Source organism: Caloenas nicobarica, chromosome 1 (genome assembly GCF_036013445.1).
Source record: "Caloenas nicobarica isolate bCalNic1 chromosome 1, bCalNic1.hap1, whole genome shotgun sequence".
Taxonomy (NCBI): Eukaryota; Metazoa; Chordata; class Aves; order Columbiformes; family Columbidae; genus Caloenas; species Caloenas nicobarica.
The window spans coordinates 33739369-33764406 of NC_088245.1; the positions used below are offsets into that span (position 1 = coordinate 33739369).

At 40.6% G+C, this 25038-nt stretch overlaps 1 long non-coding RNA gene across 3 annotated transcripts in view; it reads right to left on the bottom strand.

The window, feature by feature from the left end:
• LOC136003145 (uncharacterized) overlaps positions 1-25038 on the bottom strand; it is a 65423-nt gene that overhangs the window by 32347 nt on the left and 8038 nt on the right. For 2 of the 3 annotated variants that reach the window (XR_010608035.1, XR_010608036.1), the window contains 2 exons: positions 24838-24970; positions 22172-22217 (listed from right to left, as the gene is read on the bottom strand). This is a non-coding gene — a long non-coding RNA (uncharacterized LOC136003145). Of the gene's footprint in view, positions 1-20494; positions 21219-22171; positions 22218-24837; positions 24971-25038 lie in introns of those variants that run through there. The other variant, XR_010608037.1, reaches the window with a different exon arrangement.

The following is a 25038-nucleotide window of genomic DNA, read 5'->3' on the forward strand; positions in this document are numbered from 1 at the left end:
AGATGATTTTTCTATTAAATTTGTTGTGTGACCTGAAAGCAATAAAGAATGACCAGAATTGAATGAGAACTACAATAGCTTAATCCGGCACTTTCTTTCTCCACATCAGCTTTAACATTTCTACAGTTTTTCCCACGAACAGATCACATATTTGGAGAAAAGACACGATCAACATATACACTGGCATTTGAATTAGTATTATATGGAATGCCGATGCAAGCTTATTCCAGTCCTCCTCTGGAAAAACTTGGGAAAATAGCAGTAATGTATACAAATTCAAATCCTGCTATAAAAACATATCTCTTTTTCCATTTCACACCACTGGTCTTCATTAGGTGGATGAAAACAGGTAGTTTGGAATAAAGAAACTGGCAAATAAATGAGCATTTATAACTTTGGAAAATAATTCCACCAGTGTGACTTAAATTACGCAAACTTCATCTAAGGTTTTATTCAAAGCATCCTAAAGACAACTTTAACCTCCTCACCGACTTTAGGGGCTGCTGGATTAGTCTCACCAAAAGGGCTAACGGGAGTATTAATGAGTTCACTGGGGTGTCAGAAGTATAATACTCTGCTTGGGAATGTCCCCAAAGCGTATGGTACGTGCTCTTGCTGACACAAGCATTGTCAAGTGTTTAGTTGTTGTAACTCAACAGGCAACTCTGGAAAATGGTTTTCAACCCGATCCTGGAAGCTCGTCCACAAAGGGTCCCATCTGCAGAGGTGCTTCCCAGCCACCCCAGCCCAGCCCCACCGTCAGCACACCCATCATCACCCCGACTTGGTTTGACGGAGGGGATTCATCCTGGGACAAGCTGTCCTGCAAATGACAATGCTGATTTTGTTTAGGACCAACTAAATTAAGGTAGAATATTTGTTCAACAGCACATGTTTTTATTATTTTAGCAAAAGCGAAATGTATTAAATGTCTGTCTTTTGGTCTGAACAGGAAGAACTGAAGAGTTTAGGAACTGGATATTTATTTTTTTAACCACTTTCTTCTTTTAGAAATGGTTTAAAAAAACCCACCTTATTTGGAAAATCAAGTGTACATGCACGTAAAAGTAGTTTTTTTATATATCTAGAGATTGAAATCTAAAACTGACTGCAGAAAAAAAAAAAATAACTAGAAATTGTCCGTAAAACCTTTTCCCAAATGTGAATCCTAGTTAAAACAGACATCAATGAGCTACTGTTCTTATAAAATAAGTTATTGCCCCCAACAATTTTTTTTTTTTTAAATTTCTTTTCGGGAATATGCTACCAGTCTGACCCATATCAAAATACGGGAATGCTAATCTGTAAGTGCAGCTAAGCCAAATTGAAAAATAACTCACTGTCACTGTTCACTGTCACTAATATGCAGCGGCATTTATAACATCGCATTAAATTTGAAAGAAACTGCAAAGGCACACAGCTTCCCCGGAAAATCCACGGCACAAGATCTGGGAAGAAGCAGCTCAGATGAGCAAATCGCCTGCAACTGAAGTGGATGCTGAGTTTCCAGCCCACTTCCACAGAACCAGTTGGGTCAGCCAGCACGGAGACAAGAGCTGGGAGGTTGCGGGATACAGGGGCTGACTGGTCCGGGCAGTGCCCCATCGGAGGGCCTGGGGGGTCCTGTTGGGTCAGGAGGCTCCAGGGCCACCCAAGAGAGAGCTGTGGGACGGGATCAGCTGTGGTTCGCTGTGTGACAGCAGCGGGAGAAAGGTGAGCACGAGAGCAAGCCCAGAACAGCCCACGAAGTCGAAGGCCACAAAGACTGAAATAACTTCTAGAAGCAGAACTGGTGTATTGTTCTTTCTCCTTTTCACCTCGCTGCAGTGGAGATGGGAAAGGACGGAGACGTCGCCCGCCTGGCCATGGGGCTGGCACTGAGCATGGGAGCGTATTTGCTTCTCCAAAGAACAAATGCTGGCGCAGCAGCAACTCTGTAAGGTTCAGCAAAGGATGAAGCGAGTTATGAGAACCACACCACTCAGACTGAGACGCTAACAACATTAGGGGGACATCTGAGGAGACTGTTGTACTTACCAGAGGATGAGAATCAACATCATCCTCTCTAAGTTATACAAATGAAAGAAGGTTATTTAGTGTCCATCTGGTTTTGTTCAAGACATAGTAAATAATTGTTCTTCAAATGCCTTGATTGCCCTTAGCTGTCACACAACAGGATTTTTCGTAGCCTACAACGGTCACATTCCACCTCATCCGAGACAAAAATAAGACATTCTCAATTTTTAGACCTCTTTCAGGAAGGCACTGTGATTGCTTGTTCATAGAACACAGATATTAGTACAGCTCAGGGAACAGAAAATTAATAGGCGCTATCCAGCAGAGGGAGCACAATAACATAAAAACCCTTCAGCTGCAAGTCGAAGAACTTTTTCTATTAAAATCCACAATATTTGGCAATCCGAGTTTACTATTTTAGCATATGGGGTGGAAAAGACAGAATTTAAATAAAAACAGAGATCTAGGAGAGAGTTATGTCAAACAAATACAAGTAACAAAATAATCAATTTCCTGTTATTTTCATCCATAGTAGGCTAGATTTAACTTTACTGCTGGAAAAATTAAGGTTTAATACGAAGAGATCAAGGATGATCTTAGGAAGAGTAGTAACATTTATTTTACAATGCTGACTTTAATTCAAGCAGAACTGGCTGCTCTGGCTGAAAGACTCAAGCGCTGCTTTCAGTCTGACTGTGCACTTCCTCTTGTTGTTAATGAAGCCATCCATCACAGAAATAACCGATGCACCCATTCATTCGGGTTATGTCTAATTTTTAGAGTCTGGTATGACAGAAATCTTACTAGATATGTTCTCTCTTCTGTGACTGTTATACTTTCTCATGTAATCACACTCAAATAATAGTGATTTTTTTTTTTTTTTTTAAAAAAGCTAATACTTATTTCATAAGAAACGGTCATAAACCAGAGAAAGAATTCATCACATTTTGATGTGACTTCCATGAAATACAGTAATTAAAGAAACAATGTAATAGTTTAAAATAGTTGCCATCTTAAATGCAAACATTTCTCAGGGTGCGTTTCATTAATATATTTATACCACGAGATTTTTTAATTAGGACATCTAAATTCTAAGCTCTGCCACTGACTGTTATTTGACCTTTGGCAATTCACAGTCTTTCTAAGAGAGTTTCTGTTATCTTTGTAATGAAAATCATATTGATTTCACAGCTGGGTAGAGTGTAACAGCAGCTTTGCCTGCTGGTATAAAGTGGTTGAAATAAAAACATAATTTTAAAAGGAAAGAGAGAAGAAAGAACTGGATGTTCTGATCAGAAATGCTAACTCCAGCCAACTTGAGATAGAATATATTCAATTTAACTCTTACATGTTTTCCAAGGAAAAAGCCAAGCATGATGAAGACTGATTAGCATTTTTTTTTGTTAAGTAAACTTTTTTTTTCTCCACAAACTGGCAGTAAGATTAACTGAAACATAACATCTATACAGCTAAATACTAAAGATGCCCCCATCCAGCAGACTGTTCACTTTGTTGTATGATGTCCTAAGGAAATGAGGTCTCTGCAGGCTCATTATCCTGTCACTCGACTATTACCTCACTTTTCCTGGTAATTTTTCAATTTTTGGACAATTTCAACCAAATGTAGCAGAAGAGTGGAAGTCTTAGAGACATTAAAGACTTTTGACCACCAGATTCAACTGAGATTAGATGAAGTTTAATGGACGCTTACTACCTTTGCTAGTATCACATGCGACCAGCCATACTACTAATAAAAGTAACTCCAGAAGCAGACCGAAAGAAAAGCATTGCCAGAGGTTTCTTATCCCCACTACAGACACAGCTGCTTTACCCTGACAGGACAACTTGATCCACAGAAAGTAAATGTGTCACGTTGGGAAAAGGTCTGAAGTATTATTTCTTAAGCGTACTGAAACTCAAACTGTTTAGGTTATATACTTGTGTATTCCGTAGCAGTTCCAGAATATCTTGTTTCATTAGTCAAACATAAATTCATTTATGTTTACTTAATTCTACACTAGTAATGTCTTACGGTCACAACAAACTTATTAAATTATTTTAGAATTATGATTACTTCACTGTTACTAAAATGGTAGTCAAAACTGCCTAACCTAAAAAATGACTTATTGAAAGTTTCTTACTGTTTATCACCAAAGCATTCTTGTGACCATCTATAGATATACAAATCCAACAAATTAACTTTCAGAAGGTTTTATTGTCTTCTTTCCAATTAACAAATACAAACACCTTCTGCTAGGCCAAGACAATCCCTCATTACCCCACAATAACCAACAAGATGTCTAGTAGAGGTGGGCTTCTTGAAAGCCCAGATCATTTTCATGTACACAATGGCTGCTATCAAAACCTGCTGTGTGGGATGAACAAGTATGGATGGTGACAAGTAAGCAGAAGAGAGAAAAAGTTAATTAACCCCATCCACACGTGGCCACACAAACACATATTTCCAGACAAGCAGACAAACCTATGTGTGAGAGATACCTGATGTGAAATATCCATGAGATTAATCCTGTGTGAGAAGGAGCTTAAAAGGGTGGTGGGAACTACCTGAAAGGGTCTGGGACTTACCAGTGCCACCACCCAAAAATGATCTGTTTAGTCTAACAGAAAGTCCCCCAGAAATCTGGGAGCCAGGTGGAAAAGAAACGCCAAGCTGAAGGAAACTTTGAAATCCACAAACTGTATAAAATGTATGACGTCCTGAATACTCCTGAGGTGGGGAGGCATTGTGACCACGGGCACAGTGAATAACCAACCAGAATTCAAACCACCTCTTTCATGGTTTTGTTCTGTAAAGACTGCATTTCAGGCAGATATCAGAGAACCTGTTCTACACATTAAGCAAGACCAGGATTGGTATTGCATTGCCCCATCATTGGGAACAAGAACTGCACCAATAAAGTTCAATGAGGGTGTCTCACAAAGTTTGCACAGGGATGACTGGGCCTGCAGCGGCACAGGATACCACCCCGATACAAAAACACGGCAAAATCCAACCTGGAAGTTTGGGAAAGGCCTATGCTGGCTTTTGAAATCTGTCATTTTAATGTTCATACCTCTAGGAATTACTGCTATAAAATACATTGGTGATAACGCACATGAGATTGTACATATTTGCTTTTAAATTTTAGTTATTTTAAATATCCAGTCTAAGAGTTATTTGTCTCGGACTCAAGACTTGATTAAAATTTAAAGTCTTTAAGTATGGAGAATTAAATCATTTAATCAAATTTTCTCTAAAATTTGCCTGTTACTTTTGTAAGTCTCATTAAGGTTCATGCAAATACGTATCACATATAATCAGTCCAAGATCTTATGTAGCACCTCACAGTACATTAAAGCGGTATTTTTAATACACAGTTTTATGTGACTATATAGTAAACCCTAGTAGAGTCTCGAGGATGGAATTGAACCCACATATGTGCTGCAAAAGCCTTCCTACACAGCTCCATCACTGCAGGCACACGTGTGTGGCAGGTAAATCACGAGCCCCAGCGCACGCACCGTGCTGGCACAGCGGTCTGTGTGAGTGGGGGGTGTGAGCCACTTATGCCAAACTTATGCCACTCTGACAGGTGGTGCAATTTCCTCCGAGATGTTCGGTTTTCCTCCCCCAGCAAGTGCCGCGTCTTCACTAGGAGCCTCTGCCGACGACACCGGCGGCTCTGGGGGACGGAGAACCCCAGCACTAAGCCTGACACCCCAGCTCCGCACTGCCCGGAGCACTTGGGGGCTGCTCTTCCCAGGGCTTTGTGCCAGCTCCATCCATCAGGTACTGCAGTGCCTTCCTCCTCTACCACAACACTGGCACTATTTTGTCTCGTCAAGGCGATATGACATGTCCAAGCAGCATAAAGGAATTTAGTATTAAAATAGAATGTGAAACTGCCTTTCTGAATTCCAACATGCAAGCAGCAGTCATTTAAATATCTCTGCTATTTAGGAATGTCTGTTTAGCTGCTGTCGAGGTATATATTCAACTTTTAAAAGTTTTGATTACCTGTTAGGATATACTACGACTTCTACATTCCAGAGAAACATAAATCTTTTTTGTGGTAAACAGTTTTACCATAAAGCTTTTGGGTATTAATTGTTTTTCCTGAATGAAAAATCCACATGAACCTGCTTTGTAAAACAAAGTCTAGGAAAAAGACAAAAACAAAACGAAAAGCATCTCTTAGGAACAGATGAAGAGAAAGAATTTTTTACCCACAGACCATTACAGACCATTAATGATGCGACAAACTGATACTCGCGTATCTAGGTTAATGGCCATCATGAACCATCCGTTGCTATGAAACTGTTTAAAATCCATTGTGTCTTTTGAATGTAAGGAAATGTACCTGTAAAACCAATTTGAACATGTGCCTGATCTCCATTAGAGAATGTGAATGCCCAGAATAGAGGTGATGGTTTTAAAAATATAACAAAAATCTGTGAAGAATCTTGATTCTTCCAACTATCAATTTTCTTTTGAGCTTCTCAGTTAAAAGTTTGACTGTTTATTAAACTCGTTTGCATTTTAATGTGTTTTTCATATGTTGTTTTTCATATGTTCTTAAGAGTTAGAGCCATGGGGAATTTAAGCATGTCAACACGTTGCTGAATGGTGCAGATATTCCCAGTGGGTTGGGTCACTATTTATCCTTTTTTATGGATAACCGTGAATCTTTGTCTTGTTAAACATCAGTGTTTTAACATGTTCCAGTAATTTACTGTGGGTCACAGTTTGAAAAATACCAGTGGCAAGGTCCTATTGAGCTTGCTGTAAGCAATTGACTTCAAGCAGTAGAAGCTCCATGGTTTTGAGAAGGCAAAGCACCTTGCCAATAACTTCTGTGGACAGAGCTGCCTTTTACTGAAGTGAGACTGCTTCCAACAGCTGATCAATTTAATTTAAAGGTGACTTGAGATAACTCTACAGGGCTGAAATCTTCAGGGCATGTATGTCTGCAGGAACACATGTATCCAGGTCTAACCTTTACACTGTAGTGAAGTCTCCAGAATTTTGGCTGTTTCCCATTTATTGAATAAGTGGCCACATCCTTTCAGTGCACATGTTTCTACTGTTGCAGCCTTGCAAAGTCAGCTAAACTCTGATATTACTTGACCCAAACTCGTGATAAATCTTGGCGGTATTTTTAAACCACATGTTCCCTATTTACTTTGCCTTCAGCCCCAGCTGAACCCTTTTTCCCAACAAGCGGGACATGTAGAGTAATACACCTGCTTTCTAATTGCAACTTCATTTGGAGCAGCCTTTGAAGCGAAGTCTCCCATCAGTCCTACCTATGCTTCAGGCAACGTTGCTAAGCCTTATCCACCAAGTAGGCCCCACAGATATTTCAACGTCAGAAGAGGATTACACATCATATACATGTAGCCATGGTACACACCTGGTCCCATCGTATGCGTGTCTCTGAGGGGGAAGCGAAAAGGAGGAAGAAGGTTTGAAGTAAGCCTGGGATGAGGTGAAGTGTCCCAGCAGCCACATTCAGTCCATAATGCCATCAATCTGGAACCTGTAGGTACAGCGTTCCCCCCAGGTCTATGTCTGAGGAACCCGAGGAAGGACAGACAGCATATCCCAGGAGCCAGGATGCACAGCCCAGCTCATCACGGCTCCGTGGTGCCAGGGGCAGCTGCCCGCTCGGCTCTGACCGCTGGCGGTGCCCTTCTTTGGGACCAAGCCCTCCCGAGGTCCGAGCGGCCACAGGGGAAAGAGGATCCAGGTAGCAGGCAAGGACCTTGGGTTGGGCATTGCTACCCTGAATTTAAACCAATCTCTCTGCTCCTGGTTTTATTCAAGTAAGACCTTCCACGATTGAACAGACTATTTAAAAATCAAATATTCAAGAAACAGAACAACCGAGTCAGATTTCTGTGACATGCTGCAGTAGAAGTGCTACGCCCCAGTCATATTACAGGCAACGCAAACAAACTGCCTTCAAGTTATAATGCAAACTGTGAAAAAACAAAGACTGCCCAGAATTTAAAAAAATACGTAGATTCAAAACTCTGTCTCTGGAGCGTGTGTTTGGGAATCGTGAGTCAGCAGCCAGCCTCCTTGGCCCAACCATTTTATTCTGGAGGATTCAACCACAAAGCCAGTAACAGGAATTTTTAAAGTTATCATCTCTGAAATGTCTACACTTTATCCATTCAGTTTTGTGATGGATTTCACATGATACATACAATTTTTGAGAACTAAAGTGCTACTTCTAATATTTCCAGTTAAATGAAATCTTTAAAATAGAAGGAATGATAATATAAAAATCTAAAACTGTATTTGGTGTTCTGAACGCAATTAGGGCAATTTTATTCAATTGATTTCTGAAGTTCTCACATGAGTGATCTATGGTGGTATCATTCAGTACAACAGTAACAGGTGCCGGAAAAGTAATTTTAAACAAATGAATTTTATCATATTATATGTTTTTCCCTTATTACAGCCAACTTTCCAAGTACTTCTGTGCAATTATCTAAATGAAGGTATATCAAAAAGTACTTTATTCTGAGATGTATTTCCATTTTTCATTACAAGATCACTGGAGTAATAGCATTGTTTACTCTCTTTTCTACAGAAGGATTTTATCACGGTCTGAAGACAAGGAGGAGATAGCGCAAGGAGAGTACATGAAGCCTATCTTTTAAACTAGTTTTACTACTAGAGTAAAATATACAGCAGGACTAGAAGGGACCACTAGAAGACATCTAATCCATCCTCCTGCCTGCAGGAAGCAGTTATTCAAGCACTCTGATCTTACAGATCTCCAGTGGAGATGGAAACTCCAAAAGCTTGCCAAGCAATCTATTCCCTACCCTCACCATTAAAGTTTTCTGTAATTTCTAAAATAAATCTTCCTTGCTGTAATTTAAGCCTATTACTTCTTGTTCTATCAAACATAGGCAAGGGAAATAGATTGTTCTCTTCCTCCTTGGAGCAACATCTTGTGTTATAATGTCTTTGCTCTATCTTTTCTGTGTCAGACTAAACTAACATAATTTATTCTATTTTTAATTTTAGGTTATAATTTCTACAGTTCTGATCTTTCTTGTCTCTCTCCTCTGGACTGTCTCCAGCTGATTCTCTTCTTTCTTCAAGTCTGGTGACTAAAACTGGACATGGTATTCTAATTTAGTACAAAGTTAAGATTTGCTAGTCCCAGATTTCATCTGATTATTTAAATAATGAAGCTGATCATCTCCCAGGAGGATACCAAAGCTGTCATTCTAGTGCGTAGTAATTGTCCTGCTGGCAACCAAAGTCGAAAGTCAGATTAATTAAAACACAGTTCAGTGAAAATCAATCTAAGGAAACTTTTTGCTCTTGGATTTGTGTCTTAAGCCTGATTGACTGAACATCTAAGAAGGCACAAATTCTAATTCAAGTTTTATTGCGTCACACTATTTATATGAATTTTTTTTGTGTCCAGTAAGAGAGAAAGTCATATGAAGCCTTTCCCTCAGTGTTGTGTATATTCCTATAAGAGCATATTTCCAAACTCATGAAAACAAGAGCAGGGAAGCTGCCTCTGGATGGCACCTGGAGTAGATGGGGTAAGAAGAAGTAGGAAGAGGTAGTAGCTGGGCACAAGTACGGCTGGTGCAGTTTTCAATGTCTGATTCAAGATTAGGCTGTGATTTTACAGCTAGTTCTGTTGACTCTGAGAAAACAGCCCCTACCATAAGCCCACCACACCAGCTATTCTGAACAGCCTCTAGAAACTTAGTGGCTGTGAGACCTCTGCCTGTGGTGCACGGCTGAAACTGGCCAAATGCTATTTTCTGGGGGCAGGCTGATACGGACAGGTGAACAGCATGACTTTTTTAAGAGATCAGGGTAAATAGTTTCCTTACTACTGTTGTGAGCTATATAAACAATGCCTTATTACATACTGTCTTGATATACTGATTTTAGATCTCCTGCTTAACTAAAACATATAAACATTTTAAATGAGACATGCAGGTGAGAACATGCCTACTCCCTTTCTATTTTCTTTTCTGTCCTCCTTCACTTAACTGCTCTGTTATTTTCCTAATATAAAAAGGTCCACACTTTTGAGAGCTGGATCCTGACATTCAACACAGTGTCATGTATTTCATTCTTCCAGTGATTCTAAAACTAAATTCCAACATATATAAGTGGAGTCACTCAAGGATTACGTAGGATATTCATTATGCGAGACACAAGGTCAGTCTGTTTATTCATTCCTGGAGGACTACTACTTATGTCACCAATGACGATACCAGTTCCACTGCAAAGAGTTATGATCGTGACTCTAGGATTTCAGCCATAAATAAATAAGAGGGTAGAGGTATTTAAATTTGCGTTAATCTGAAAAACTTCTCCAGCAGAAAACATTTTATATAGTCACTATTTGTAGATGCATTTGCCTGGTGTTTCAGATTAAGATGAATACTGGAGATTTCAAGAACAATATGTCAATAAAACTTCAGCAGTGCACTAGCCTTAAGAAGCTGCCTCAGTCTATTGAGGACGTCATATTTGCTGAAAACTTTGATACTAAGGAGTACTCACACTGTCTTCTTCAAGCAGCCATCTTTGTTATTATGAACCAACTCTTCAAAGAGTCTACCTTTTTCCTAGTGAATACAGGGGAACTTTGGAGGCTATTCCTACCACCGACTTAGGTACCTAATGTGGCCTGCCTTTCTTCCTTTAGAAGAGTTAGACACTTGGTTGGACATATAGTCAAAGTTTCTAGAAGCTGCTAGGTTATCTGCTTTGGTCTCACATCTAACAAAGATCACAGACTCTCTTTCAGTAATACCTGCAATAATTTATGATTGACATCTTGAAGATGGACATACTATTGGTAGTTACACTATTTCAAATTGATGACACTTGTCCTATTTGAATTTGACTTCACTTTTCAAATACTGGCACTTGTCATGTCTTTTTTTCTATGCATAAAACAGTTCTGTTCTTCCCACAAAATCATTTACTTGGTGTAAGCAAGCTGCTGCCTTCATAAAACTAATTACGTAAGAATAGAAACAGAGAGTCTGCAAAGACGATGCAAACTCACATTCCCTGCCATTTTTTCTAGCTTTCAAATATGTTTCTGGGAATGGGACAAATTCCTAAAGTAGATAAGATTGTGGACAGACAACCCATGAAGTTTTCCTTAACTCACAGTCACAAATTGTTTTAATGAAACAATCTTTATACATATTGAGTGCATATAATACAACTGAACAAAATGTGGGACAAATCATCAGTATTTGTGTTTTACTCAGTGTCACCAAGTTAACAGGATGTACTGTTTACTTGTTATAAAACCCAAGTTAAGGACATTGTACAACATTTTTCAAACTGCAGTTAATAGAGGGCCAGGGAAGAGGCAAATAGCATTTCAGCTTATCACAGATGCAAAACCAGAGTATTGAATTCACATGGTGAAAAAACACCCTTGCAAGCATAAAACCTGTTTTAACCTGTTATTTTGGGCACAATGCAGCTACCAGACATTTTTGTCATTTGGCACCAGTTCTTGTAAGGTTCAAACGCACTGCAGAGCTTCACCATCTCCAGCGAGGCACCTGTTGGTACTGGAACACTTACTATGAGCCTAAACTTCTGCCGTAAGGCAAGGAATCTTGGCCCTGTTATTTTGACAGAGCTTGAAAGCTGCTACTTCACCCCTAAAGCCTGAAGGAGATTCCCACAACAGGAAGCTCCCTCCCTGCCTCACCTGTGGGGCCAAATCGGGAAACAGCCAATTCAAGCACAACCCCTCTGTCAAGGGCTTGGACAAAGGCAGCTGAAGACAAGACTGTTTGGTACTGGCCAAGATCTGCTCCCCAGCACACTCCAGTGGCACAGCAATTAGGAAACTCCCCTGGAATGTAGCCATTCCCCACTGGCTTGCTCAGGCAGCTTCCTTATCAGAGGTTTCTGTGAAATGCACTCCCAATTCTCCTCCCACGCTATTAAGGAAGCCTCTGCACCTTGAGCTGGGCTGTGACTTCCTCCAGGCAAAGGGCATCCAGAATTACATGGAGGGATGCAGAGCAGAGGAATAAATAAGCCATCTTAAGGATTTCAGCCTTGGAATAAGTGGAGGTGGAAGCATCCCTATCATGACCTGACTGTTGAGATGTCGCAGAAGGAAAGAGTAGTTCCCATACTTCAGAAATAGGTAATAAAAAAATATACAGAACACTAATTCCTTAAATTTCAAGCTGCTGCTAATTTCTTCCTTTATTCTTCATTCATGCAAAGCAAACAAGAGTCAGTGGAGGATATCTGCTCATACCTCCTTTGCCTTGTTATGACACATTTCCAATCTGCAAGGTAAAGCCTTTAAGGGCTACCCTATCTGTGATGAAACATGGCACTGGCAGTTGCTAGAAGGACCAACAAATGGCCGGCCACCGCACTGGGCTATCCATTCTTTCATCATTTTACCTTACCTGCCAGCAACCTGCTAGGGAAGACATGGAACTGGGCCCAGTTGAGGTGGGGGACGGGGATAAAAAAAGGGCACAGTGTTTGGAGAAAACAACATGGAATAAGCTGAAGGGCTTAGAAGTTCAGAGTCACTTCCCCTTTTCCTGTGCATGTTAATCCACCAGACTTATCTTTCCTCTCTTTCTTTTATCTGAAGCGTATTTGCAGCTTCAAGCCAATCTTTCCATGTTTCTCTCTGTTCCTGAAAAAGAGCATAATGGTAGGAGGTCCAGAACAATAAGATGTGGCTGTTTCTCCGTTCACATGCCAGTAAACAAATTCACAGACAGAATTTAGAATGCATTATATAATGATGTTCAGTCAGAATCTGTATCTGATATGGATTTGGTACAGTTTGTACAACACTTGGAAGATTTTTTAGAATCTGTCAGCCAACTTAAAAGTTCTGGAGCTATTTAAAAAGCAAGCTTCCTGAAGTGTAAATATGGGTTTTATTTAAAGTCAGTTTTTAGTGAGAACACCAAAGCAACTTAACTGCATTTAAATGCTGAATGCACCAGAGACTCGCGTATGGACCAAGAAGAGTTCACGTATAGTCAAGTCGGCGTATGCAGCTGGCAATGCTAGACTGGTGACTTACGGCTAATTCAGTAAGGCTGAGACAAAATGCACCATACATGTCTGTTTGAAGTGCTTCAATTCACCCTCAAGTGAGCAGAAACATCCAGGGAATGGAAGGGTGGGATCCGTCTCATCCAGCTTGACACACTTACATCAATGGAGTCTAGAGAGTGATTCATCTGACTAAAAGTAGGTGCCTGCTTTAAAATGAGTTGACTCACTTTCTGGACAATATTGACAGTTTTGACTAGATCCCCATTGACTATGACTCCAGGCCTATCAGCTGCCTCTACCCAGTCTAAAACAGGAGAGAAATTCAATGATTTTGACTGAAGGCTAGGGATATTCCAGGACATGATCAAGTAAACTAGTAGCTAATATAGACTATCTTCTGGTTCTCTCTGTAGAGGCACTATTGATGATCCTACAGAGACATCACCATTACAGAAATTATACTGAGATAACATGCCCAAAACAGACATTAATTAAAAATAGAAAAAAAAGAGGTAGAAAGGAATAATTTGTGTTTTTAAAATCTCTCATAAGTATAGGGAGTTTATTTACAATGGTATTTTATACTGTGCATATAAGTACCACACATATACTATTTATGAGTATTCACCATGAACCAACAAAGTAGTTTTATGTAATCAAAGTCCTGGCACATTAGGAAGATTGTATGTTTGACAGTTTTCAGATTATATCATAGTCTTTAAACTATACCTTATAAAAAAATGCAGATCTTGAAATTTCAAAGATATTTAGATAGAAATTATTTTCTTAACTAAGGGAGGCTCATTAGTTAAAACTTCTTTTGTAGAAGCGTATTTGTGTTACCACATGCCCATGACACTTTTATTAGATGAGCTGAAAATGTTACGGTTTTTGGATCACAGAACCTCTTCTAGAACAAAACTGAAGAGCTACATAATTTTTCTTACAGAGCATGATATAAATTAACCCAAGTGTTGAAAGCTGATAAATATATTTTCTTTCCCCATTTGACAAATCCCATTTTCCCCTTCCCCATATTTCTAATAAAATATAAGCCAGTGTGTGGATTTGTTAACATACTACTGAGGAAAGGAGAAGTTTTATATTCTAACTATTTTGTCACAGAGACAGAGGCATTATCAAACTAATGAAAAGCTAGATTTAAGACAATATAGAAGTAATACTTTCCAGTTACCAAAAGTTAAAAATATACTGGAAGTTTTTGTTTAAGATCAGGGTTGTGCTTATCCACTCCCTTGTATTTGTCCTATTACCTGTACCTGTGGAAACTGCTGCCAAATCAGAGATCCATATCTATTTTGCAAAATCGTTAATTATTACACCAGAAGATGGACAAGTCATATATTCTATTAAAATATGTATCGTGTACATTAAATTTTGACTGAGATAAATGAGGTTCATACCGTTTCTTATAAAATGTTCAGAATTTGATCACGGTCATAAGGAGATAGATGGCATTTTTTTCCCAAGTACTATGTTTAGAATGTGTATACTTTTTAACGGAAAGATACTAACGTAAATCGGCTTTTAATTTTAAATAATTATTCTTGTAATGTACAGCTCTACATACAGCCCTGCACAACACTGTGATTGCAGCAACATCCCATTCTCATACAGTTTTGCTAATGCTGAAGTTAAGCAGAGTGTTTAGAAATAGAAATGATGGGCAGGTTGGCGTGATCTCTGGGGGACATCTAGTCCAACTTTTCATTCAAAGCTGCTCCAACTAAAGCAGGCTGCTCAGTCAGGTTTTGAATACCTCCAGGAACCAAGATTCCACAACATCTATTGAAAACCCATTACAGCACTTGACCATCTTAATACAACTTTTTCCTCACATGCAGAATTTCCTGTATTGCCACTTGTGTCCATTAGCTCTCATCACCATACACCTCCATCTTATCACCATACGCCTCCAAGAAGACTCTGGATCTTCTCTCTATATTCACCCCGCCATGTTCTCATGATACGCTTCTACTCGAGCCTGTGTGATCTTCGTGACGGTCTGCTGCATTCACACCAGTATGTCAATGTCGTGTGCTTGGCAGCCAAAACCAGTACTCCAGAAGCGTCTTGCAGGTGTCAAACAGAGGGGAACAATTACTTCCCTGCTGGTTACAACTGGCAAGTACAATGCAGCACGAGGTTGACCTTATTTGCCCCAACTTCCAACTCATGCTCAATGTGTCCATGAGGAGCCCAGGTCTCTTTCTGCAAAGCTGCTCTCTAGTCAGTTGAGCTCTAGCGTGTGCAGGTATAGCGGGTTATTCCATGCCCACCACAGGACTACTCACTTGTCTTTGCTGAGCTTGGTGAGGGTCTTGGTAACCTGTTCCTCCAGCCTGTCCTGGGCCCTCGGAATAACAGCTCTGCCCTCCAGCATATCAACCACTCCCCTGCAGGCTGGTACTATCCATAAATTTGCTGATGGTGCACTATCTCTCATAGTCCAGATCATTCACACTGGAGACACCAAACTGCATTGGCCTCAGAACCTGTCCCTGAGGGGGATTGCCACTAGCAACTGGGTGTCAGATGGACTTTCTACTGCCAATCGCAACCTGTTCAGCCTGGTAGTTCAGTCAATTTTCCATCCATTTAATCATCCTTATCATGCTTATCCTGTCCATATCTCACTATTTTGCCTAGTGTGATACTATCAAAGACCTTGGGAAAAGCTTTGCTAAAGTCAAAGTAAGCAATATTCACTACTCTTCCCTTGTCCATAGAACCAGTCGTCTTACAATGATCAACCAATCAGGTTGATCGGGACATTTTGCCCTTGGTAAATTCATGCTGCCTATTTCTAATCTCCTTTTTGCACTTAATAAGGTCAGAAATGGTTTCCATGAGGAAAAGTCTTCTGGGAGGCTGAGGTTAGACTACTTAGCCTGTAGTTCCTTGGATCCTCTTTCTTAACCTTCTTGAAGGTTTTCCTGTTTCTTCTGTCCATCAGGGACCACCCCAATCACTATAACCTGTCAAAGTCGATGGGCAGCAGACTCACAGTGACATAGGCTAGCTTCCTCAGCACCTTTGGGCGCATCCCACCTGTTTCCATGAACTTGAGTAGGTCCAACACTCAATCCTCTACTGTGGCTACTGCCTCACTCTCTCAGATGCAGCTATTAGCCTCAGGACTGAGGATAAATCTTGCCAATAAAAAAGTAAAACAAAACAATAAAAAGCAGAATAGGCATTTAACACCTCACCTTTTTCCATGCCTTTTGTCAGTAGGTCCCCCTGCCACATAGATTACTTGGCCCACATTTTCCATAGGCTGCCTTTTTGTTGAACTTCACCTCCCTTGCTGTTGCAACACCAGTTCAGCTCTGGCTTTCTTAATTCCCTCCTTGTAGACTTGGGCAATGTCCCTATATTCCATCCAGGTAATCCCGGATCTGTTTCTGCCATCTCCATGCTGCTTCTTTTTTTTTTGTATTCGAGGTCAGCCAAGAGTGTCCTGCTCATCCATACTGGCCTTGTACATTTGCTCATCTTTCTGTGATTTGTAATGGACTAATTCTGTGCTTTGAGGAGGCTGTTCCTGAAGATCAACCAGTTGTCCTCAGGGCAGATAATTGTCTCCTGCCCAGCTGAACAAGCCAACCAAGCTGAAATTTGCTCTCCAGAAGTCAAGGCTGGCAACTTTACTATTTGTTTTGCTCATCTATCTCAGGGTTTTTAACTATACAATCTCAGGGTTGCAGCCAAAGCTGCCCTCAACCTCCACACCCCCAGCCAGTTTGCTCTTGAGTAGTAGCTCCAGCACGACACCTGCCCTAGTGGACTCACCAGTTACCTGTGTCATGAAATTGTCATTGGATTTTTTGCACTTAACCCATGCTTCTGGTGCTGACACGTCTGGAACTCAGTGTTCCCTAGAATAAAGAGTTGCACTTTTACTGTCCCGACAGCAGAAACCCCACTTGGCTTTCAAGATCTGCATATCTTTATCACCTGCCACAGGGAATCTCAGGGAGATGCCTCCTTTAACACATCTGTAGCACTGAGGAATACTGTGGCCCTGACGCAAAGGGCTCATAACACATCCTGAGGAGAAATGTGATACAAGTGTGAGGAGGTTAGAAACATTGTGGTGCCAAGGCCTGTTGTGACAGGTGCTACTTTCATCACCCTTAATGAGGCTAAGAGTGGACAAGGAGACTAAGGGGACATTCTCAGGTTGTTGGTGCTAGCTATGGAGATGAGCAGAGTAGTCCAATCCATGCTGAGTCCCATTCACTCACCACTGTCCGAGGAACACACAGTATTCGAAGACTCATCAGTGCCAAAGATGAGTAGTATGCCTGCAGTCACTTCATGCAGGCTTTTACCAGTGCTGGAGATGACTCCCTGCTGCCATATTTCATCTGCCAATGAGCTCCCTGCTTGGTAATCTCATGTGCCCAAGAAGTCTTGATATCGTGAGGATCAGACCTGCTTCCTTGAGGGAGGACTTCTTAGGAGAATGGCCTCCTATTGATTCCGTGATGAATCACAGAATCACAGAATGTTAGGGATTGGAAGGGACCTCGAAAGATCATCTAGTCCAATCCCCCTGCCAGGGCAGGAACACCTAGGTGAGGTTACACAGGAAGTCGTCCAGGCGGGTTTTGAATGTCTCCAGAGAAGGAGACTCCACAACCTCCCTGGGCAGCCTGTTCCAGTGTTCCACCACCCTCACTGAGAAGAAGTTTCTTCTCAAATTTAAGTGGAACCTCTTGTGTTCCAGCTTGAACCCATTACCCCTTGTCTTAATGTTGGTTGTCACCGAGAAGAGCCTGGCTCCATCCTCGTGACACCCACCCTTTATATATTTATAAACATTGATGAGGTCACCCCTCAGTCTCCTCTTCTCCAAGCTAAAGAGACCCAGCTCCCTCAGCCTTTCCTCATAAGGGAGATGCTCCACTCCCTTCATCATCTTTGTGGCTCTGCGCTGGACTCTCTCCAGCAGTTCCCTGTCCTTCTTGAACTGAGGGGCCCAGAACTGGACACAATATTCCAGATGAGGTCTCACCAGGGCAGAGCAGAGGGGAAGGAGAACCTCTCTCGACCTACTAACCACCCCCCTTCTAATACACCCCAGGATGCCATTGGCCTTCTTGGCCACAAGGGCACAATGCTGGCTCATGGTCATCCTGCTGTCCACCAGGACCCCCAGGTCCCTTTCCCCTACACTGCTTTCTAATAGGTCATTCCCCAACCTGTACTGGAACCTGGGGTTGTTCCTGCCCAGATGCAAGACTCTACATTTTCCCTTGTTGATGAAGGCTTTTGCCAGTTCGCAGCTTCCACCTATTTAATGTGGCCATAGGCTTCTGGATTTAATTATGTTTTCATAACCTTCCAAGTCTGTAATTCTGCTGTTCAAGTTCCTGATCTCTTCTTGTCCTAAAATAATGATGGATTGTACATTTATCAGAAATACATCACCTCCTAAGGCAGTTAAGTCTCCTGGTTTGCACAGGAGAGGATAGGAGACAGCCTTTATTAGTCATTCTGAGTTGTCTTTGGAGAAGACTTGCAGAGGCCCATACACATCTTGAGAGCCTAATAAACAGAAAACAACTCGCTACCTGTCTGAAATTCACCGTAGCAGGCCACTCCACCTCAGCACTGTCCCTGAGAGAAACTTATGCGGGGTGCTTCTTGCCTCATATCCAACACAAAGGGGGAAAAAGTCTCTAAGCTTGAGTAATAGGGCCTGCATACATCCTACAAGGTGAATACAGATGTGGTCTCTCACTTAAAATACAACATGGCTTTTCTTCAGTGGAGGCTGTAACTTCCCAGCTAATGTATTTGAAGCAGGAGGATGACAACTCTTCCTCCTGAAGAGGATTCCTCATCATATTTTAAATGAAAGGACATAAACACCAATCAGGGATAGCATTCTAGGCTACAAATCCTAACTAAAACAGGTACCAGCAGACAGCAATATCTCTGTTGAAAAAGCTCCAAGGCCCTCCTTTGTGCGAGATTTTTTCACTGGACAAAGCGGTCCCACTCCTGAGTTTTGCAGTTCCTGTTCCAGGGCAATTGTCCCATCACTCTGTATAAGGAGACTAGTCATCTAACTTAAAATTGCAGATTCTGCTGATGATTGACTGCTAGACAGTTTTTCCAAGCATCACAGCCAAGCTTCAAGAATATTTGGGACAGAATAGTACATTTAAAGTTCTTCACCTACAAGCTGGATACTATGCAGCCCTGATGCTCATTTTTTTATTCAGGGCTCAGATTTTCCTTTTCCTACAGACTAGAAATCCTATTCCTTTGGAAGCTGGATTGCTTTTCAAGTGCAGAATGTTCCCCTTGTTCACTTCATCAACAAATATCACACCGTGAATGTTAAAGGATACCAAATTTGGGCTTTGTAGCAAGAAGCAGGAATACAGGCTCTGTATGGCACTCTGCCACTGGAAAACACAGCCAGGTTCATGAGATGAGCCATTTAAAAATTCAGAATTTTTTCTTAAAACATATCAACCATTTTAAGTTTAGGTGCTATAATTTCCTTCAAATTAATTTTATGGCTAACCTCACATGTAAATAAATTTTTAATTTGTTTTTTTTACTGTGGTAGCACTTAGATTACTCAATCAGTATGCCATATATTATCGGGAACTGTAGGTCCTGCAGATAACAAACAGAGTCTCTACCAGGAAGTGTTTGCATTCTTAAGCCGTGCTCCTTCAGTTATCTCTGTGCAGAACTGTATACATTAATAATCCCATAATGTTAATGAAATTCTATCGTAACACCAAGTGCTTTATATAGTGTTTCTCAGTTGCGCAAGAAGTACAACAGCTGGGCTTGAAGAGTATGGACTTTGTAGATAAAATCTGAAATTTTCACTTTTAAAAGAGGGATAAATAAGCGATTTTGTTTTGTCATTTCCACTCCTGACTTTCCATATCCACTGCTCTAGCTCACATAATATACTTTTTATAATGTCTTCTTGTGAGAAAAAAGGTTTTACACTGAAGAACATGAACTTACCTAACTTTCACTACCTGAGCCTGTCCAAAGGTCTAAACTACGTGACATTACTTCTTACGGCATATGCAGAGGTATTTGACTTGTCCTCCTGGAGCCTCCCAAGGCCGTACTGGGACTGTAACATATGATGAGCCCTTTTGTTACTCTGTAGAATAGTTGTTGAAGTAAGACAGAGGAGGTAGTGAGGCTGATGTTGCTGCAGTATTCTGGGCTCCGGCCCAACTCTTTTCCATCACTGGAGTGGTGAAACTTCCATCATGAGCTGTTCAAAGAGCTTAATCTCCCCTCATTTTTCTAAAGCATAGCATAGCTTTAATATGATTGACATGGGAAAAGGGGAGGTTTTCTAACTGAAAATCAACTTTTAAAAGTCTGTACTTATTTTTCAGTTGCTTAACTTTATTGCTTATAACATAAAATCATAATTTGGGATTAATTGAAATTTCATTCTTCCCTCCATACTTATGGGGGATTCATGAATCTCCAGACTGATGTGCTGTAGCTCCAGTGCCAAATTGCTGCAGAGAGGAGGTAGAGGAAGTAGAAGCTGGGAAGAAGGCTAAAATGGACAAGATTTACCAGGAATTAAAACCAATGAGTCTGCAGCAAGGCAGCTGTTTGGAAAGTCAAGGGGAGACAACACAGTACTTCAGCACTTCCAACATTCAGTTTTAATGTTGACTGAAAACACTAATCTTACCAAAATGAAGCCTGTGGTATGTGTCTTATCTTTCTCATCTGTACGAAGACATGTAGGAAGCACAGCCATTCCAGCAATATCCCATATTTGCACTACTTTGGATAGGGAATTTGTTTCATATATGCACTTATCTTTACATTTACGCACAGAAAAATATAGGGGGGAAAAAAAAGTATTTATGTATAGAAAATTCAAATATAGATGTGCCATGGTCCAAAAGGTTCTATCTTGGATTCTTCATGAGTGAGGGACAGAAATTTATTTCCAAATCTCCATCTTGAAAATATCCAGCAAACATGGCTCTTTATGAATAGTTTAGTCTCAACTTGCCTTCATCCCCAAGGCCTGCAAACTCCACATTTTAGGTCTTTGGATGCAGTGCAATGTTCTGTGTCACACAGACTGAAAGTAGGCAACAGAAGCAAAATATAATACAGTAGTTACCGGACAAAATGCTTTTAAAACTAATTTCTGTATTGTCTGTGTCCATCCCACATAGACATGCTGCATGTAAAATGAAAGTTAGTTTTCTATTTCTGTATTCTTGTCAATACCACAAGATAACAGTTGTACCCCACCTGCCCTGAAAAAGAAATAGAGTGCATAGTTAACCATTCAGCCAGGTGCACCCCTTTCAAAATGCCTGTGGCAACTGAGCTAGGTAAACCAGAGGAGATATTTATCAGAAGACCCACCAACTCTCTTCATCATCCTTTTAAACAGCAACGAGAAACTGGTAGCAGCACCTAACTGCCTTGATTCCAGGTTTCTTTAGCTCCCTAATCAGTGTGAACAGGAGTGACAAAGCTTTGTCCTGCTGTTGGTATCCAAACCATGTGGATGCTGGAGCCTTTGAAGGTGGAATAAAGGAAGAAGGAGTCCTGCCTTCCCTGAGCTGCTTATTCTCACCTTTTCTTGCTCGGACAGTGCCCTTCATACAATGAATCTTGTTAGGTAACAAGTCCCTTTAAAAGGCAACTTTTTTTGTCCTGTACATTTTCAGCTGAATTAATCTTTATCTTGGTTGCAGTACAGCTGCGTGAACGCCAACGCCAACAGGAACAAATACGGGGATGAAGGTGGATGATACGCTTCTGTTTGGAAGAAGCACCCATTTAAAGTAATATATTAAACTGGTTGTGGAACAACTTGCTGATACCTAACCACTAGCAGAGGTTCCAGAACTTGCCATTGGTTTGAGTATTGAAAAAGTCTGAGTATGTGAAAAGCCACCCTGCTGCAGGATGAAGCTACTACTGCCGTCCAGAAACTAGCTAGTCAGACTGCTACTAATTTATGAGCTGGCAAGTCAACTACTCTATTAGGTTAGTGATATCATTATGTAAATTATTTACCTGCAGGTTTTCAGGATCAGGGATTTGCCCAAAATCTCGTTTTTTCCTAGAATGAAACAGCACCATGAGACCCACATTGATCAAGAGGAGATACAGACATGCACATGTTTATGACTAAAAGGTGACCCCATGAAACAACTGCCTCCTAAATTATATTATAATCCACATTTTTAGGAGATTCGAGCTTTTACATCAAAACTTGTCCAAAAAAAGAGCTAGGAGTTGTGTGTTAGATTTGCCTTCCCCACTTCAAAGATATAAGGGGCTCTTGAAGTGCATGGAATATTCTGTCCCAAATTAATTTTACATATTGGGGTAAGCAGATACTCAAGTTAATACATAATCTGGCACACAATTCAAGAGCTACTTCCTGTAGTAGCTAGTTTGTGGTAATAACATGTCATTTCTGTAGATCGTGCAAATTGCTAGCTCTGTTTTTATACTTCAATAAAATTTGTTTGCATAGCTCATGCTTCTCCTTTCATTACAATTAGGCAGGCAGAAGTTCAAACAACAAAACTTTATTGTTCATGTCTGTAAGTTAAATAACCACTGCAAAGTATAAAATGTTTTTAAAGCAATATAACACTGTGCAAACCACTGCTAAGCTGTGTAGAAATTGCAGTGTACTTTAAGAAGTGACTGATATACAAATGAAGAACACAAGTATCAGCTGCTTGCAGTGCTTCCATCTCGTCTCCACATACCCTTGTGTAAGTGGTGCATCATGGCATATGAGGAAGAGTATTATACTTAGGATAGCTAAATTCTGGGATCAAACATGCTAAATGTATATACATTCAAAGTGTATCTTGTATTCAGACAAACAATTTTATATTCATATTAACAATCTACTCCTTTCTTCCGCCTCCACAAAAATGCTGAAAGGTCCTTTTTTAGAGATCAAGATACACATGAAGTATTTTAAAATAGCAAACCCTTACTAAAAACTAATTGGCAACACTGCCGCAGAATATGAACTCAACTGGTGAGTTTCTTTGCAAGTATCTTTACTTACTGTCTTTCAGTAGTGAATTGACAGCAGCTTTGTCCAATTAATTTTGACATGAGTGAAGCATGATAAAGAGAACTATTTATCAGCACTTAAGTCCTAACTACTTTTATCATCTGGACTCTGTTTTTGAGAGATGACCCAACATTTTCAGGGGAATGCTGCTCAACTCCTGAACTGCAGTTCCAATGGACTTAATACATTGACACAAAACCGTTTTAGGCATTTGAGTTCAGGTCCTGGAAGAAGCTACAGGAGCTGCGGCTTGAAGGGCTCCTGTTCTCTGACTGATACGAGGAGGGCACCAGCACAAAGAACAGCACACTTGGTGAGGCTGGTTCAGTGCTGCATTTGATAGTTTCCACTCAAAATGTGCCACCCCAGATAGCTGCCTGCACTGGTCTCTCCCCGTTGCACCCTGGCTCCTGCACCTGCCTATTTACTAATTCCTTTCCAAATGTTAAAACTTCCCATAGCTTCATTTGCATTTACAAAGCTGTGGGTTTTAATATGTTATTGCTACTCCGTATCTAAAATCAGCAAGTTTTATTGAGGCAATACAAATTAACCCAAAATATGTCGGGTGATCAGTGGCTTTGCTTTTGCTAATTTTTAAATTTGCTCCTAACATCCAGTGAGCAGTACACTGCTGTGGCACTGGACAAAGGGGAAACTTAAGAGAAACTTCTTCATCAGGCAGGACAACCCATTTTCAAGACACCTGGAGAGCTGTGGTCTTGAAATGTGCACAACAGCTTTTTAGAAGGCAAGTGAAGGCACAGCGTATTCTTTGTGATGGAGCTTTGTCATCTACCAAGGCAGAGGAAGATTTGCTGGACTGCCTACAAGGCCATCTAAATTCCTGCCAATTTTTCAGCTTTCCCTTCAAAATTTTGCAAACATCATATCCCCTTGCTTTCCATGAAAAGGTGTCAAAAAACACTGAAGCTGCTTTTGTTTGTCTGAAAAGTGCCTGTTTTGCTCCAGCTGGCACTGAACCATTTGTGGGCACACATACAGCTTCACTGACTTCTACATCCAGGAACTGCAACTTGCCTTTTAAACCAGCAAGACCAAAAAAACCCCAAGTTTTCCTTTCTGCATCTCTCCTGGGACCATAATAGCACCAAAAAGCAGACTTTTGGTGACCCTTCGCTATAACAAATGTTCAGTATAATATTCAAATACCTAGTGGAATATTTAATTAAGATTTTTTTAATAGAACACTACTACTAACTTTAAACCATAAAACTCTCAATTCTACAGTAACCACACTTATGTGGATCATACAAAAGGAACTGGAAGGCCTTTCCTTTCCTGCAACCATAGGGGTTTGTTTTAATTTGTTTTGGAGTTTTTTGTGAGTTTTTCCACCTCTTATTGGAGGCATGTGACCATGGAGTAGCCCTCTGTTCTATTTATATTGCTACAAGATGTGTCCCTAACATTTTGTGAGGATGGGACAGGGCAAAGACAAATAAAGCAAACAGCTGTGTAAAGCTCTTCTATCATTCTCACACCTAACTGAAGTTGGTAGTACCACAATGAGGACAAAAAAGCTCTTAACATTGTACTCACTAAACATTCATCAGGCAGTTCTTTCTTAAAAATTAAACAAATAAACAAAAAAAAAGTAATAGCAGACAATGCTTACCAGGCTAAGCCTTTGTCAGCAATGAAGCCACCAGAAATCCTTGAGCAGAGATTAGTAAACTAAGTAATCCTTTGGGAATTCTCCCAGGACATCCAGCTAGCTGACGAAACTGTTCCAGTCATGGTCTGTGATCCTGTAACAGCAGTTAGGACCAAACACGGTGATCACCACTCTGCCTTGCAAAGGGATACAGCTCAGATA